The following is a 17,992-nucleotide window of genomic DNA, read 5'->3' as shown; positions in this document are numbered from 1 at the left end:
AAAACTCTATTAGCCTTTGTCCTGCTTCATTTTGTACGCCAAGGCCATGCTTGCCTGTTATCCTGGTGATTTCTTGACTTCCTACTTTAGCATTCCAATCCCCTATGATGAAGAGGACATATTTTTTTGGTGTTAGTTCTAGAAGTTATTGTAGGTCTTCATAGAACTGATCAACCTCAGCTTCTTCAGCATCAGTGGTTGGGGTAGACTTGAATGACTGTGATGTTGAATGGTTTTCCTTGGATTCGTACTGAGTTCATTCTATCATTTTTAAGATTGTACCCCAGTACTGCTTTTCCCCCCCTTCATGGATCACTGCCTTGTTGTGGCGAAGGGGCTTGCGTAACTCAGTGAAGCCATAAGCTATGCTGTGCAGGGCCACCCAAGACGGAGAGGTCATGGCAGAGAGTTCTGACAAAATGTGGTCCACTGGAGAAGGAAATGGCAACCCACTCCAGTATTCTTGCCAAGAAAACCCCACGGAACGTATCACAAGGCTAAAAGAGATGACGCCGGAAGATGAGCCCCTCAGGTCGGAAGGTGTCCAATATGCTACTGGGGAAGAGCAGAGGGTATTTCCAAGTAGCGCCAGAAACAGTGAAGCGGCTGGGCCAAAGCCGAAAGGACACTCAGCTGTGGATGTGTCTGGTGGTGAAAAGAAAATCCGATGCTGTAAAGAACAATATTGTTTAGGAACCTGGAATGTCAGATCAATGAATCAAGGTAAGCTGGAGGTGGTCAAACATGAGATGGCAAGATTGAACATCGACATCTTGGGAATCAGCGAACTCAAATGGACAGGCATGGGCGAATTTAATTCAGGTGACCATCATATCTACTATTGTGGGCAAGAATCCCTTAGAAGAAATGGAGTAGCACTCATAGTCAACAAAAGGGTGGGAAAAGCAGTACTGGGGTACAATCTTAAAAAGGATAGAATGATCTCAGTACGAATCCAAGGCAAACCATTCAACATCACAGTAATTCAAGTCTATGCCCCAACCACTGAGGCCGAAGAAGCTGAGGTTGATCGGTTCTATGAAGACCTACAACACCTTCTAGAACTAACACCAAAAAAAGATGTCCTCTTCATCATAGGGGATTGGAATGCTAAAGTAGGAAGTCAAGAAATCACTGGGATAACAGGCAGGCATGGCCTTGGTGTACAAAATGAAGCAGGACAAAAGCTAATAGAGTTTTGCCAAGAGAACACGTTGATCATAGCAAACACTCTTTTCCAACAGCACAAGAGGCGACTCTACACATGGACGTCACCAGATGGTCAATATAGAAATCAGATTGATTATGTCCTTTGCAGCCAAAGATGGAGAAGCTCCATACAGTCAGTGAAAACAAGACCTGGAGCTGACTGTGGCTCAGATCATGAGCTGCTTCTTGCAAAATTTCGGCTTAAATTGAAGAACGTAGGGAAAGCCACTAAACCATTCGGGTATGACCTAAATCATATCCCTGATGAATATACAGTGGAGGTGAGGAATAGATTTCAGGGATTAGACCTGATAGACAGAGTGCCTGAGGAACTATGGACGGAGGTCCGTAACATTGTTCAGGAGACAGCAACGAAATACATCCCAAAGAAAAAGAAATGCAAGAAAGCCAAGTGGCTGTCTGATGAGGCTTTACAAGTAGCTGAGGAAAGAAGGGAAGTGAAAAGCAAGGGAGAAAGGGGAAGATATACCCAACTGAATGCAGAGTTCCAGAGAATAGCAAGGAGAGACAAGAAGGCCTTCTGAAATGAACAATGCAAAGAAATCGAGGAAAACAACAGAATGGGAAAGACTAGAGATCTCTTCAAGAAAATTGGAGATCTCAAGGGAACGTTTTGTGCAAAGACGGGCATGATAAAGGACAAAAGCTGGTTTGAAACTCAACATTAAAAAAACTAAGATCATGGCATCTGGCCCCATCACTTCCTGGCATATAGAAGGGGAAGAAATGGAAGCAGTGACAGATTTTACTTTCTTGGGCTCCAAGATCACCGCAGACGGTGACTGTAGCCATGAAATTAAAAGACGCTTGCTCCTTGGGAGGAAAGCTATGGCCAACCTAGACAGCATAGTAAGAAGCAGAGACATCACCTTGCCGACAAAGGTCCGTCTAATCAAAGCTATGGTTTTCCCAGTAGTAATGTATGGCTGTGAGAGCTGGACTATAAGGAAGGCTGAGCGCCGAAGAATTGATGCTTTTGAACTGTGGTGCTGGAGAAGACTCTTACGAGTGCCCTGGACTGCAAGGAGGTCAGATCAGTCCATCCTAAAGGAAATCAACCCTGAGTGCTCATTGGAAGGACAGATACTGAAGCTGAAGCTCCAATATTTTGGCCACCTAATGCGAAGAGAAAACTCCCTGGAAAAGACCCTGATGCTGGGAAAGACTGAAGGCAAAAGGAGAAGGGGACGGCAGAGGATGTGATGGCTAGATAGCATCACGGATGCAATGAATATGAACTTGAGTACTCTCTGGGAGAGAGCGCAGGACAGGAAGTCCTGGCGTGCTATGGTCCATGGGGTCACGAAGAGTCGGACACGACTGAACGACTGAACAACAACAACAACAACTGCTTTTCCCACCATTTTGTTGACTGTGGGTGCTACTCCATTTCTTCTAAGGGATTCTTGCCCACAGTAGAAGATATGATCGTCACCTGAATTAAATTTGCCCATGCTTGTTCATTTTAGTTATCTGGTTCCCAAGATGTTGATGTTCAATCTTGCCATCTCATGCTTGACCACCTCCAGCTTGCCTTGATTCACTGAGCTTACATTCCAGGTTCCTAAACAATATTGTTCTTTACAGCATTGGATTTTCTTTTCACCACCAGACACATCCACCACTGAGTGTCCTTTCGGCTTTGGCCCAGCCGCTTCACTCTTTCTGGCGCTACTTGGAAATACCCTCTGCTCTTCCCCAGTAGTATATTGGACACCTTCCGACCTGAGGGGCTCATCTTCCGGCGTCATATCTTTAGGGATGACATTCACATAAATAGTTATTTATGAAAAAGGTCGCGCTGCCATATTTATGCAAAATATCAGCTCAGCAAGGGAGGGAGTGGGCAGCTGCTCACTGGGTGCCTGCAGACCATCCAGGGGCTCACCACGCATGGTGAGCAGTGTTGGGCAACCTGAGGAGGTCCACCGAGCATGAGGGGTGAGTTCACCCAGCCCTAATTGTCAACACAGTTGTTTCCTCGCCCTCAGCTCCTCAGAATACCAAGAAGCTGACATGGTTCTAAGACTAGGTTGAGGACATTTGGGTGCGATCATACTGTTACCCTGGGTCATCTCCCAATTCCAAGCAGTGACCAGGACCTCAGCAGGACTGTCAACTAAGGCTGCAGGAAAATCCCCAAGGGACTTCAGAAATCCATCTAGATTCCTCAGCCTCTGGGGGGCTCCCCCACTCACAGATCATTTTCTCCCAATCCAGCACAGAAAACGAGGGCCAAAGTGTGCCCAGCCATATGTGTTGGGGAAGATATTTTCTGAGACAGTCCCATGGCTGACATGGGGGCCATGAAATCCTGAGCTGCTCTGATCAAGATAGTCTTGGCATGAATTTCAAAGACCATAGGCCTTGTGGTCCTCAATACCAAACTCAAGACAACTTCAGTCAATTCAGGCAGGGAGACTGTTAGGTAATGGCATGGGCAATACACCAACAGAATCTCAGTTCTGTCACGGGTTCCCAATACCTGGTAAAGACACTCAAAACTTCCTTAATGTTGGATGGGGTATCTGACCAGGGGGATGGAAACCCTACAGACCAAGGCTACACCCCTGCCCATCCCTCTAATAGGGATGGCGGAGAATTTCTCCCCAAAACTTCGGGGGGCCGAGCGCCAACGTGTTCGGCCCCCCGAACAGGTTTCGGGGAGAAATCCTCCGCCCCCCTGCCCCCCGCCCTCCCCCCCGGGATGGGACTTACCTTCGCTGAATGTCCCTCCCGGCGGCGCGTCTAGCCGGTGGTTCGGCGAGTGTTTGTGTGGGGCGGGAGCGGCAGCCGGTCTTTCGTCCGGCTGCCGCCGCCACCATTCCAATGAAAGAAAAAAAAAATGCCCCCGTGATAGGCTACGTGATGATTAACATAGCCTATCATGGCTAGATTTGCAAAGTCAGCCGTGATAGGCTACGTCAATCGTCACGTAGCCTATCACGGGTGACTTTAAAAAAAAAAAAGCACGTACGGATAATGGCGGCCCCCATAGGGAGCTGCCATTCCCGTTCCTTATTTGGGCGCTGTAATCTACGTAAAGATTTACGTAGACTACAGCGACCAAATAAGGAACGCGAATGGCGGCTCCCTATGGGGGCCGCCATTTGCGTACGAACTTTTTTTTTTTTTTACATCACCCGTGATAGGCTATGTGACAATTAACGTAGCCTATCACGGTTGACTTTGCAGATCTAGCCATGATAGGCTACGTTAATCGTCACGTAGCCTATCACGGGGGCGTTTTTTTTTTTTTTAAACTTTCAAGTTCGCAGCCGGGCGAGGCGGGAAGCCTCCTCCCCGGCCTGAATTTCGGCCGGGCGAGGCGGGAAGCCTCCCCCCCGGCCTGAATTTCGGCCGGGGCGAGGCAGGAAGCCTCCCCCCCGGCCTGAACTTCGCGGAGGGAGCAGCGAAGCGCCTCCCCCCCACCGCGAACAAGCTTCGACGAAAGGTAAGTGACTTTCGTCCACCCCTACCCTCTAATCATGCTTGGTGCTGCACAAGAAACCCTGATGGACATATTTGGGAGAGATTGGTTGTTCTCCATTCATCCAACTAGGTTTCGGTGACATAGGCCAGGTCAGTATGCTCTTCAGTTCTAAGGTTAGAAATGATATAGGCTTTTCCAGCAGCTGACCTGGCATTCATCATCAGCACCTTCAGGTTAGAGGGGGCTACAGGCAAGTAGGGATGTACCGATTGTGTAAAATCTGTTCCATCTGTATTTGATGGATTGTCAGGCACCTTTCATTCCATTGTCTGCCCATCAACGGACTTGGATTATTATTATTTTGTTTGCCTGTTTCTGAATTTGTGCAAATGCTCACACATGAAAAAGCACAAATTCCTCTCCCCCCTGGGGAAAATACACATTTTTGACCAGGTTTTTTAAATTTTGCACCTTTTTTACAACAGACTTCATGAAAAATTCGGGAAAGTTAGAAAAACAGTCTGTGAGTCTGCAGAATCTGCCTGCCTGGGGGAAATGTTGGTCTGTTGCAGATCCTGTTGCAGACTCATGAAAATCCAAACCCCTTTGGTTCCATTGTGAATTTCTCCAATATCCCGACAGGCAAGTCACCAAAATGACTGAGAATGGAAGGTGGAGCAGAAGGGGATAAAGTACACGGATGTTTCAGTCTCCTTCACCTCACCTGAAGGCATCACCTCCCATTGCGATAACATCCTCTCCCCAACACTACATCTATAGCAGTCCCATCTTCCTTTACTGCTAAACACATTGTGAGCCTCAGTTGACAACCCCCCACCAAACCCACCAAAGACTTAAACCCACCGAACTGAGCTAATACCAGTAGTGGCCAGCCGTTTCACATACCAGCTAGATATCACAGGGGGAGGTGGTGGAAGGCTGCTAAGCTTGCAGGTAAGGTCCACCTCCCAGGATGTTCCTATGCCTCCAACAAACAGAGGTAAGTCCTTCCTGGGCAGGGCTGGTCCTCCAACCCTCTTTTGTTGTTTCCCGGCTGGTGTTGGCTGGTTGCAGTCTCCTACAGCAATGTTGGCACCCTGGAGATGGCAATACCTCGATCCAGGAACAGATGTTCCTGCTGTTGAGGTTGCTGCTGCTCTTATATTATAAGACTTTCTGCATGTGAAGCATATGTTCCACCACTGAGCTATGTCTGTGTCAGAAGGGAAGTGTCTGTCTGAGAACTCAAACCTATGAAGGAAATCCAAATGGGGAGGAAATCAGATTTGCAGATCTGAGATCTTCACTTGTGCACATTCTGTCAGTGACATATAAAAGCTCTATGCTTTTCTCTTCAAGTGATAACAGAAGCCGGTAAGAACATCAGAAGCAGAGCTGTAGTTAGGGATGTCAGAGAATTCCACCACGGATCTCGGTGAGGCCAAATGCCAGTGCATTCGGCCCCCCGAAATCTGTGGCAGAACGGCCTGCCCCCCCTGCCCCCCCATGGATCTCCCCCGGGATGAGAATTACCTGGGGTGGATCTTCTGGGTGGTGGCGGCAGCTGCAGCGGTGGCGGCTGTGGTGGCTTGTCTTCCGACCGGCTGCCACTGCTGCCATTTCCAGTCTTGTTAAAAAAAAAAAAAGACGTGATAGGCTACGTAAAGATTTATGTAGCCTATCATGGCTGGGTTTAAAAAAAAAATGACATGATAGGCTACGTAAATCTTTACTTAGCCTATCATGGCTGGGTGGGTTTAAAAAAACAACAACAACGACCGCGTACGCAAATGGTGGCGGCTACGGCTGCCACCATTTGCGTTCCTTATTTTTGGCCGTCTTAGTCTATGTAAATATTTACGTAGACTATGACGGCGAAAATAAAGGGGAATGCAAATAGTGTAGTGGGCGCTATTTGCGTCCCTTTTTGATTCGCCGTTTTAGCCTACATAAAGATTTACATAGGCTAAAACGGTGAATCAAAAAGGGATGCAAATAGCGCCCGCTACGCTATTTGCGTTCCCCTTTATTTTCGCCGTCATAGTCTACGTAAATATTTACGTAGATTCAGATGGCCAAAAATAAGGAACGCAAATGGCGGCGGCCATAGCCGCCACCATTTGCGTACACGGTTCCCCCCCCCCCGAGCCCTCTGCAGCCGGAAATCTGACTGCAGATGGCTCTGGGCTGGTCCTGGCCGGCTGCTCTGTGGAGCTGCCGTGGAGCACAGCCAGCCGTGGAGGATTCCGGGGGAGAGGAACGGAGCGCCTCCCCCCCCATCAAGGATTCCGGGGGGAGGGATGGAACGCCTCTCCCCCCACCATCAAGATAATCCGCGAAAGCTAATTTCGTACATCCCTAGCTGTAGTCATCAAAGTAAAGTCTCAGCTGTCCTGGAATGGCCATGGGTATAGATTGGTGAGTGCTGTGACCAGTTCACTCCACACTCATTATTCTGTTTTACATGGATGTAAATAGGTTCGTGTCCCAGGCACTTTCAAGACTTGAACAATGCCAGATAGCAGAAGATTTGGGGAGGGAGACTCTATGCCCAATTCAGAGACTTTTGGGACACCAGGACTCTCTCATCTACACATATAACTCTACATTCAACATTAATTCAACATAATTGACATTCAACACAATGTCAAGGCCAATTTTATCTTTTTTGTACTTTCCCAAAATTTATGCAAATTTATTTGTGTGAAAATACACAAGTTTCTGCGGAGACTGGTAAATATACGCGGGAAAAAGTTGAATGGAACGGGGGACAATAAGCTAAATGTTACGTAGTAACGTAAATTACGTAAATTGTTGCGAACCCTCTTATGGAATTATTTGCACATTTTTCTGCACAATGAAAAAAAATCAACTCTGTGAAAAGATGGCAGAACAAAAGGTGTCTGGCAAACTGCGAAACACAGAAGCAGCAGATTTCCCACAATCCATACATCCCTAATATATACACCTGTTGACAAGACCTTTTGGAGAAATATTTCTGGGGACAATAAACATGCATTCATTAGAACACACATTACCAGTCCCATCAAGTCAAATCACTTGTGCCAAGCCAGTTGTACATGGGGTGGTCTATTCTGATCCAAGCATGTAGAGCAGATCCATTTATCTGGCACATGGCCCTGACATGAGGAGATCTATCAGGCAACAGGTATGAGTTTATCACATCTTGTCACTTCATGGATTGTTTTCTTATTTATTTATTACATTTATATCCCACTTTTTTCCTTTTGCGAGGAACCCAAGATGGCTTACATTATCCTCCTCCTCTCCATTTTTATCCTCACAACAACAACCCTGTGAGGTGGGTTGGGCTGAGAGTCTGTGACTGGCCCAAAGTCACCCAGTGAGCTTCCATGGCCAAGTGGGGACTAGAACCTGGATCTCCCAACTCCCAGTCCAACACTCTTGCCACTACACCACACTGGCTCTTGTATTATGTTACATATATTTAGTGTTGGGTATTTGCAAGTCCTCAAGAGGATTGATTTATGTATTTTGTACCATACATTTGATGTTTTCTAAGTTATTAACCATGTATAGATGGCTGTTGCCTAAAGTAGAGCCAATGACTATAGTGCTTTTAGCCTAAGAATTATTCACTTTTAAGTTTAGAAGGAAGAGAACTAATGGGAACTCAAGGCCATGAGAGAAGACTGATGAGCTGTAGGTTCCGGAAAAACATTTGGAAGTACTTCTTTATTTAATGCATAATTAACTTCTGGGATTCATGGCTACAAAATACAGTGTTGTCCCTGCTAGCAACACTTTTTAAAAGGGTTAGACAAATTCATGGAGATCATCTGTGGATAACTGTTAGCCATGATAGCGAAAAATGCAAAACACACATTCAGAGCTTAGGGACAAACAACAGGTGATGGCTCTCTCTATCATGCTGTGGCTGTAAGTTCTCTAGAGCAGGGGTCCCGAACACAGCACCCATGGGCTCCATGGTGCCCACAGTGACCTCCAATCATGCCCCAAAAGCTCCCCACTCCCTGCCTCCTCCATCAATCCCTCCCTCCCTCCCTCCCTCCCTCCCTCCCTCCCTCCCTCCACTCTCAGCCTCTAGCCTTGCCACCCCGATTTACTATGCTGTTTCTCCCCTCCCTACCCAATAGCCTTGTTCTTTCTCCTCCTTTCACCTCTTTATTTCACTATGGCTGGGAACGAGGTAGCTGAGCCTGTGGTTGAGGTAGGGCAAACTTTTCCTTTCCTTTTGGGCCTGAGGAAAGGTGTGTGTATAAGATGAGCAGAACAGCCCTATGTAGGCCTACTCAGAAGTAATTTGCACCAAGTTCCATGTAAGGAAGAATAGGATTGCAACTTTAAATTTAAAACATTAAACCACCACATGTAAGCTTGACCCTTGCCCATCTTGTCTTATACGATCTAGCGGGGCTGGATTGGCTGGGTGGGTCCAGGGAATGGTAAATGCTTCACTCTGTCAGGGGGTGGTTCCTGCTGGCTTGAAAGAGTCTGTAGTGCACCCTCTCCTGAAGAGGTCCTCCCTGGACCCAAAGGTGTGTAAGAACTATTGCCCCATCGCTAATATCCCTTTTGGGGGCAAGGTGCTTGGATGTGTGGTGGCTGGGCAGCTCCAGATGTTCTTGGAGGAAACTGATTATCTGGACCCATTTCAGTCTGGTTTCAGGCCAGGGTACAGCACTGAAATGGCCTTGGCTTCTCTGACTGATGACCTACTCTGGGTGAAAGACAGGGGGAGTGCTATCTTATTGATCTTCCTGGATCTCTCAGTGGCTTTTGACACCATTGATCATGGTGTCTTACTGAATTGGATCTGAAAGATGGGAGTAGGGGGCACTGTGCTACGGTGGTTCTGCTCCTACCTGGAGGGCCAATTCCAGAGTGTGGTATTGGGAGATTCCTGTTCTACCCCATGGCTATTAAGTTGTGGGGTGCCACAGGGTTCGATTCTATCCCCCATGTTGTTCAACATCTATATGAAGCCGTTGGGAAAGGTTATTAGGATTTTGGGGGTGGGGTGTCACCAGTATGCTGAGGATACTCAGCTCTATTTCTCCTTGTTGTCAGAGTTGGCTGAGGTGGTGAAAGTGCTGGACCAGTGCCTGGAGGCTATAATGGGCTGGATGAGGGCCAATAAACTGAAGCTAAATCCTGACAAGATGGAAGCTCTGTGGATTAGTGGTTCCCAAGTGAAGCCTGGGAACTGGGTAAGTGACCTGTCCTGGATGGGGTTGCACTCCCCCTGAAGGAGCAGGTGCATAGCTTGGGATTACTCCTAGATTGCGCTGGTAACTTCCCAATTAGACTACTGCAATGCACTTCACGTGGGGCTGTCCTTGAAGATGACTCGGAAGTTGCAGCTAGTGCAAAATGTAGCAGCTAGACTGCTGACCAGAACACCTCATAAAAACCATATAATACCAGTTTTATAAGAATTTAAGGTTTTGGTGATGACATTTAAAGCCCTAAGCAGCTTGGGAACTCAATATTTGAGGGAGCGCCTCTCCCTATATATGCCTGCCCAAGAACTGAGGTTTGTTGGAGGGGCCTTCCTCTGCATCCCACCAGTATGAGACATACACTATGGTGGGACGTGGGAGAAGGCCTTCTCTGCTGTGGCACCCCAATTGTGGAATGCCCCCCCGAGGCCCCATTGGCACAGACATTGGACTCATTTCAACACCAAGTAAAAACATGGCTTTTTACCAAAGCCTTTGAGGGCTAAAGGCATTCCCTAGCACATTGTTTTAACTGTTTTATTGTTTTAGATTTTAACTGGTATTAACTTGTTTAATAGTTTAATATGCTTTTAGGTGTTTAAACTATTTATTGTTTTATACTGTTTAAATTGATTTTATCTGTACACCGCCCTGAGATCTTTATGTTGTAGGGCGGGATAGAAATGTTTTAATAAAATAAATACATAAAGAAATAAATGGGTATTTTGTTGTGCTTCTGTGGACTCAAATATGTAGGTTGGCTATTGAGTTCAGAATCTTCCTCTGTTTGTACTCAGTTTTTCAGTGACTTACTTGTCTTTTGACTAGCCAGGCCCCCATGGACCATTTTGTGGCGGTTCCCACAGAAATTTCTCAAATTCCCAAATGTGCCTCATGGGTTCAAAAAGGCTGGGGATCCCTGCTCCAGCACATCTACTTGGCTACTGTCAGAGACAAATGATCGGGTTTTTTTTTTAGGCTCTTTTATTCAGGAAGACAAATCTTACTGTAGCTTTTGAATAAGAGTTACAATAACAATTGGGTAAAGCAACACAAAAAAATAATGTCAGTGTTGAGAGAATTTATTTCTCCTGTTGATATATAGCAGCCCATTCATTTCTATTTAGCAAAGCTTATAATTTGAGCCTTAAAAAAACACCCACCTCATTGATACACTCTCGGCTTCCTTGAAATACAGCTATTTAATATAACCCACTGATGACCTCCTCCCACTCAAATAAATTGCTGAACTCTTCAATTACAGCCCTTTTGGAAACATTTTCAAGTATCTACAAATGCATGAGATAATAAAGGGTTGAGTGTGTGAGTATGTGTGTGTTTTAATCAGCAGCATTCATATTCCCAATCATCACAGAAAAAAGTGGAAAACTAGGAGTTCAGAAGGTTAGCTATCAAGCACCATCTGTCTTTTGAATACACCATATTGTGTCTCCCCACCAGGTGCTCACTATTATGGGACTCAAAAACACAAGTAAGTGTTCAAGTTAAAATCACATAAGATAACAGAACTGTGGTGAGGAATGCATGTGTGTGTGTATGGGCGTGCTACATGTGTTCAGTTGTCTTGTATATATACAGCTGCATACACATTGGGTTCTCTCTTTTTCTGAACAATGAGGAACCATGCTCCTTCAGTGTTCACATAGGATTCATAAAGGTGTTCAATCAGATGGATGTAGATTGGGAGAGGAGACCAGTTTGAGTCTGCTCCACCTCACACAAAACCCCACAGCTAGGCATGCTTGAGGAATTGGATCTTGATCAATTCCTATAAGGAGTGACCTGATCCACACCCTCTTGGAGAAATGCATGGATCAAAATTTAGCTATCTGCCTGCCTGACTTCATAATTGTCTGAATGTCACGGTGCATTTCTCAGCAGTTTAAAATACATGAAAAGCACAATTAAACCTGTATTTTGAGAGGAAACACGCATTTACATATATATTAAAATGTGCATTTAAATATTACTTGGAGATTATGATTATTTTAAATTGCAGAACAGAGACGATAAAGAATGTAGGGCAAACACTTGCAAAATGACACAGGTCAGAAAGAGAGAGATCCACCCTTCCTTTTTTCTCATCACAGTTGTGTCATCTGTAAAGGGTATACTTAAAGAGCATTCCACTCTAGCCCACTCATCTAGACCCTATATATTTTCTGATGTAAACACAGTTCTTCTGGGGATGGCATGGGAGTCCATCAGGCTCCTCCACCCTGCCTGAGCCCCCAAGACTGCACCCACTGAGCCTCTGGCCTCGCTTGCCCCCACTCACACTCTCCTGGATGTTCCCAACACTCATCCTGACCCATCCAAATGCATCTGCCATTTTTCCCAAGCTTGTCATTATGGAGAAAAAGGAGGTCTTTAAAATGTGCATATTTAATATGCATAAATTAGGGCTGGGAAAGGCTGATCTATGCAATATTAGAAGCATAAATGGCTCATTTTCTCCTCTAATATTTCCTGTATCAACCTTCTTGAGCCCCAGTTTGTGCATATTTCAATATGCACATTTTGAAAGACCTCCTTTTTTGTAAAAACAAGCGCAAGGGCAGATGCTCATGGATGGGATCCAGAGTGTCTATGGGAAGCTCAGCAAGCTTGTGGAGGCTTGAGCACAGGTCCGGGGAGGGGGGGTGTCAAGTGGGGGCAATGCTTTAGGGGGTGCCTGCCAAAACCAGATCGGGATGGGTCCTTCCGTCCCTAAGTTCTTCTGTGTAGCTGGATGTCAGGTGTGTTTCTGAGTGCAGGGAGTGGGATAGCAGTTCAGATTCTGAAGGAGAACTGCCAGACAGGGGGGAGGTATTTTCCCAGGCTAGTCCAGACATGACTGGGCCATAGGGATGTCAGAGAATTCTGTGACGGATCTCGGTGAGGCCGAATGCCAGTGCACTCAGCCCCCTGAAATCCATCGCAGAACGAAGCCCCGGCCCCCCAACCCACAAAAGGCATGCGGGACAAAGTCCCTGCCACCCCCAACCCACAAAAGGGGCACAAAATGGAGCACTTACCTGCTCCCGTCTGCGCTGCTTTGCGAATGGCAGCCGTCCTGCGGCCGCCATTCGCTTCCTCTTCATAGCCGTGATAGGCTACATAAATACTTACGTAGCCTACCACGGCTAATGCAGGGTCGTCATTTGCGTACTAAATATTTACGTAGCCTATCACGGTGTGGGGGGGAAATACCAGTGTACGCCAATGGCGGTGGCTACTGCCATTTGCCAACGCTGGGTTTTTTCCCCCCTGCCATGATAGGCTATGTAAATATTACATAGCCTATCACGGCTAAATACAGGGATGCAAATGACGGTGGCTACGACAGCCACCATTTGTGTTCCTGCAGGGCTGCCCAGCGGCTGGATGTCCAGCTGCGGGCGGACGGAGCCAGCTGGCGGCTCCGCAGCTTGGCTGCGGAGCGGAGCTGGCCAGGCAGGATTCCAGGGGGGAGGACTGGATCACCCCCCCTGTCGTGGATTCTGGGAGGAGGGACAGAGTGCCTCCCCCCCAGCGGAAAGAGAACGGAACGGAAGGTAAGTGTTCCGTCCATCCCTACTGGGCTGGCTTCTCAGGTTACAAACATCCAGCAAGCTGAGGGTCCCTCTTCACCCCCCACCCCATGAAAGACAGCTAACAGAAGGAGGTGGGGTTTGGGGAGTCTGACCTAATAGATGCCAGATGCAGAGCAAAGAGAGAGAAGGAAGGGGTGGAACTTAGTCTACCCGATTGGCCTTGCATGAAAAGCTGCACTCAGAGGCCTCACAAGAGGGAGTGACCTCCCCCCACCCTTAAGTTAGGCTAGTGAGACTGCTTTCCTCTTCAAAAGGTGGGCAACTCTCATAACTTCCTTTTGAATTCCTCTGAAGGCTTTTGACTCTTGAATGAGAAGAGCTTCTGGATGCTCACCCAAATTATTCTCTACATACCAATTTGATTTTAATACTATATAAATATTTATAAACATTTCAGGGTACTGCAGCAGAAAAGATTTACCATGTGTGACTTCAGTGTGGGAAATAACAATGAGGAGAGATGGATGGTGTGACCTTTTCTATATACAGTTCTAAAGTGGTATGGTCTGCAGTCATTTTAGCAGAGCCCAAGTGAAAATGCACTCGTTCTACCTAAGCTAGGGGACTGGGCATCACCTAAGAAAGGTCCATTCTATTTGAAGCTGAAAGTGAAAGTGCTGCTCACACTTAATTGTTTGTAGCTCAGTCCTAGTTACTTGCAATGATCTCTGAAAGTATGAGGATTTTCTCTCTTGGATTTCAGCATGCTTTTCAAGTTTGGTCTTTTGAGATGCTCATTCTTTTAGTGCTGTGCCGAATACTGCTGTCTATTTGGGGAACTTATTGTCTCCCTGCAAAAGAGACATTGCTTTTTTCTCCCTCTTTTGCAGGGAGGAGGATAATTTTGGAAAATTTTCTCCTTGGGGAGGGGGACAAGGTTTACACATACCTTTTTTTTAAGTGTAGGCAGTTCTTGAGGGGTCTTCTTTCTATTTTTTAAAACACCTCCTGCACTTGCAGGAGCCCAGGATTCTTCTCTAGCCAGGAGTTCTTCCTGGATGCCTATTGGAGAGGGTGAGATCACATGGTCTTCTGGGAATTCAGAAAGAACTGCTGGGCTGGAGAAGAGTCCTGGGCTCCTGCAAGTGCAGGGGGTGTTTTAAAAAGAAAGAAGACATCTCAAGAATTGCCCACACCTGAAAAGGTATGTGGAAACCCTGTCTCCCTCCCCAAGGAGAAAATTCTCCAAAATTTTCACCTTTCCCAGCTTCTTTCACCAGTTTTCATCCTCCACCCCGAAAATGTCAAAAATGGAAGAATTAAAGTTTTCAGTACAGCAGTACTCATTTTGGCCCCACTGACTTTGGCATTCAGCCCCTGCCATCATTGGAATGCCCTACCGCCCCAAGACCTTTCCCAGAGTGGAATTCAGCCCTTGGGCTCAGAAAGGATCCCCATACCTGAGCTTGGCTCCTCCCATGTACCAGGGCTTCTCACATTACCTCAGTGGCACAAGAAGGAACCAAAATGTAGCAATACTCATGCCACCATCATTACATAAGGAGCAGACCTAAGTTGCCACAGAGTTTTGCCTAAAGTGAAATTTAGAGGCAAAGAATTTCAAGGGAATTCAAAAGAGATTAATAGGACAAATGGAATTTCCAAAGGGGATTGTATACATCCATATTCTCAGTGGATTTTTTTAAAAAAACAAATCTTGCATTGCCGGTACAGGGCATTATTGCTTTCCAAATCTGCAGCTGGAAAATAGAATAAAATAGCCCGTTTTTCACATTATTTGTTCAGTGTTCTCCAGGAGTCAGAACAGAGCTAAACAAAATATCTTTATTGCTTTTCTGCCATACCTTGCAGTATATTCCCCCTAATGATTTGCCTCAAGGAATGTAACTTGACATATTTAAGAGCACTGGTTTGCTCCCTGATTTCTGAACACATGAATCCAAGCTCTCCAGGGGATGTTTCACAAAAAAGACTTTACACACTATGCGGTCTTTTTCCTCCATGGACTCACACTGTTGAGAGGTGAAAGGTGTTCAAGTAACAAATTTATTTTAGGCCACATTTCCCATATTAGTTTCCTGTTTCTTTTATAGATAAGTGTGCACCCACACACACACACATGTACGCTCATCTGGAAGGCACTTTCTTATACTGAAGAAGGATTTGTTATACAGAGAGAGAGAGAGAGAGAGGGAGAGCACTTTTATTAGTAACAGACAAACTCCCCTTGGTTCGATACAGAACTAGCTCATTTTCTCAGGAAGCATTTGGAAAACACTTATCTGGCTATCAAACCTTACAATGATAACCACCTCATTGGGGTTGTATTAGCTGTTCCTGATCTAGCAAATGAAGCTGCATATGGAACTGAACCACACCTGGAGCCCAACACAGTTCCTCACCCAGCGCATCCAAATAAACAGCACCTTTTCCGGTGGCTCCCACTGACAATTGGTGCTAAGGCTGGGCAACTCAGTCAATTTTAGTTTCTGTTGGTTTCTCATTTTACCAGCCTTCAGTTCATTCTCTCCCATTTCTGTGTGACTCTGAGATTTTTATTTTTTAACAGTCCACACAGAAATCTGCATGGATTTTTGAACACATTTCTCCTGATCTTATTCTACTTATCTATCTATCTATCTATCTATCTATCTATCTATCTATCTATCTATCTATCGCATTTATATCCCACCTTTTTTTCCTCCAAGTAACCCAAGTTGGCGTACATAATCCTCCTCTTCTGCATTTTATCCTCACAACAACAACCCTGTGAGGTGGGTTGGGCTGAGAGTCTGTGACTGGCCCAAAGTCGCCCAGTGAGCTTCCATGGCTGAGCGGGTACTAGTACCCAGATCTCCTAGCTCCCAGTTCAGCACGCTGGCCACTACACCAACACCACACTGGCTCTTAGATATTAACTTATATTTAATATAAGTCAATAATTTTTATTAACTTATACTAAAGATATACAATTTAATTATATTGCATTAATCTCAAATTATTACTGCTGCAAGAAAATGCTGTGCAAAGTATTGGAAAATAGCATTGATTCCCAAAATAGTTATTGGAAAATAAATTGCATGCATATGTCATCTTGCAAAAACTTGACTAATAATATTGGAACAAAAGAAAGAAGACAAAGTAATAAATTTGTTCAGTACCAGATTACTTTTATTAATTCCTAAAAAAAATAAGGCTCACACATCCACAATATATCTCACATGTTTAATTTACTGTAGCAATCTCAATCTTCTTCTTTGTTTCAAATCATGCATGCTTTGATATTTATACTCTATAAAATTTTAATTTTTAAAAAAGACTGTTGGTTTTATATCATTTCTGGAAGAAGATTATGTTTTTCTTCTGATACAGACAGGATTGCCAAGTTCAAGGTGCAATCCCAACAGATGTATTGTAATTTCTCTACAATTAATTCCAATCAGCTTTGGTAAATAAGTTATTTCCTCCCTGTTTTACTAATTGAAAAGGTACATTCAAGATAGAGATCTGAACTAGGATCCCCAGATCCATAACTGTGAACCTGCTGTAATTATAGTCAATGGGGTTCCTTACACCTTAACCCAGAGGACCAAGGGCTATCGCATTCTAAAGTCAGGGTACATGCTGACAATACAAAATCTGTTTCCCCTTCCCATCAATATCTAGGAGACAGAGTAGATGTTGAACCTGTGCTTAAGATCAGGTGTAGATTGGATGTGGGCTAATAAACTGGGATTTAATCCAGATGACAGAGATACGTTTGGTTGGTAGGAAAGCTGATATGGTGCAGCATTTTTTGGATGGGATAGCACAGGAGAAGGGAAACCTTTTCGCCTGATGGCTGGATTGCCACCCAGAAAACCATGAGTGGCATGGCTCAGAGCCTACTGTGGGCATAGCTACCTCACCCTCTCACATACCATTCACAAATACACACCACACATACCCTCCCAGCCTCCCCAGTGCTGATCCATGGAGATCAGCTGAGCAGGGAGGGATAATTTCTCATCTGACATCTCCATTTCTCAGCACTGAGCAGGGCATGACTGTTGTCTCTAATCAGGAGCTGATCAGATATAAGAGCTTGCCCCTGCCTGGGGAGAGGTGTGAGGCCTGGGGAAGAAGCTGCAAAGACAAGGGTGGAGCCCCTTACCTTGGATAGCACTTCCCTTGAAAAACCAGTCTGTGAACTTCGGAATGCCTCATGGCTGAGCGTTGCTCTTGGATGACCAGACAGTGTCCGTGGCAGGCACACTTCTGCGGAGCTTCAGATAGTGCACCAGCAGCATCCTGGCAGATCCAGGCCACATTACTGCAATCCATTCTTATGAGGAGCTTTCTTTGGGAACTCTTTGGAAACTTCATCTGGTGCCACACTGTTGCCCAGAGAGCCCATTTCTCAGAACATCACTCAATTTTTACTTAATCTTCATTGGCTTTCAATCTATCTCTGTGAAGGAAGAAAAGGGGTGACTCTACCTTCTGGCAGTGCAGGCAGGGATAAACATTTACCCAGGTAGGCTGCCACTGTCAGGGTGGAAACTGAG

Source organism: Heloderma suspectum, chromosome 4 (assembly GCF_057233095.1).
Source record: "Heloderma suspectum isolate Gila_16-S chromosome 4, 16-S_ref, whole genome shotgun sequence".
NCBI lineage: Eukaryota > Metazoa > Chordata > Lepidosauria > Squamata > Helodermatidae > Heloderma > Heloderma suspectum.
This window is presented reverse-complemented; position numbering follows the sequence as displayed.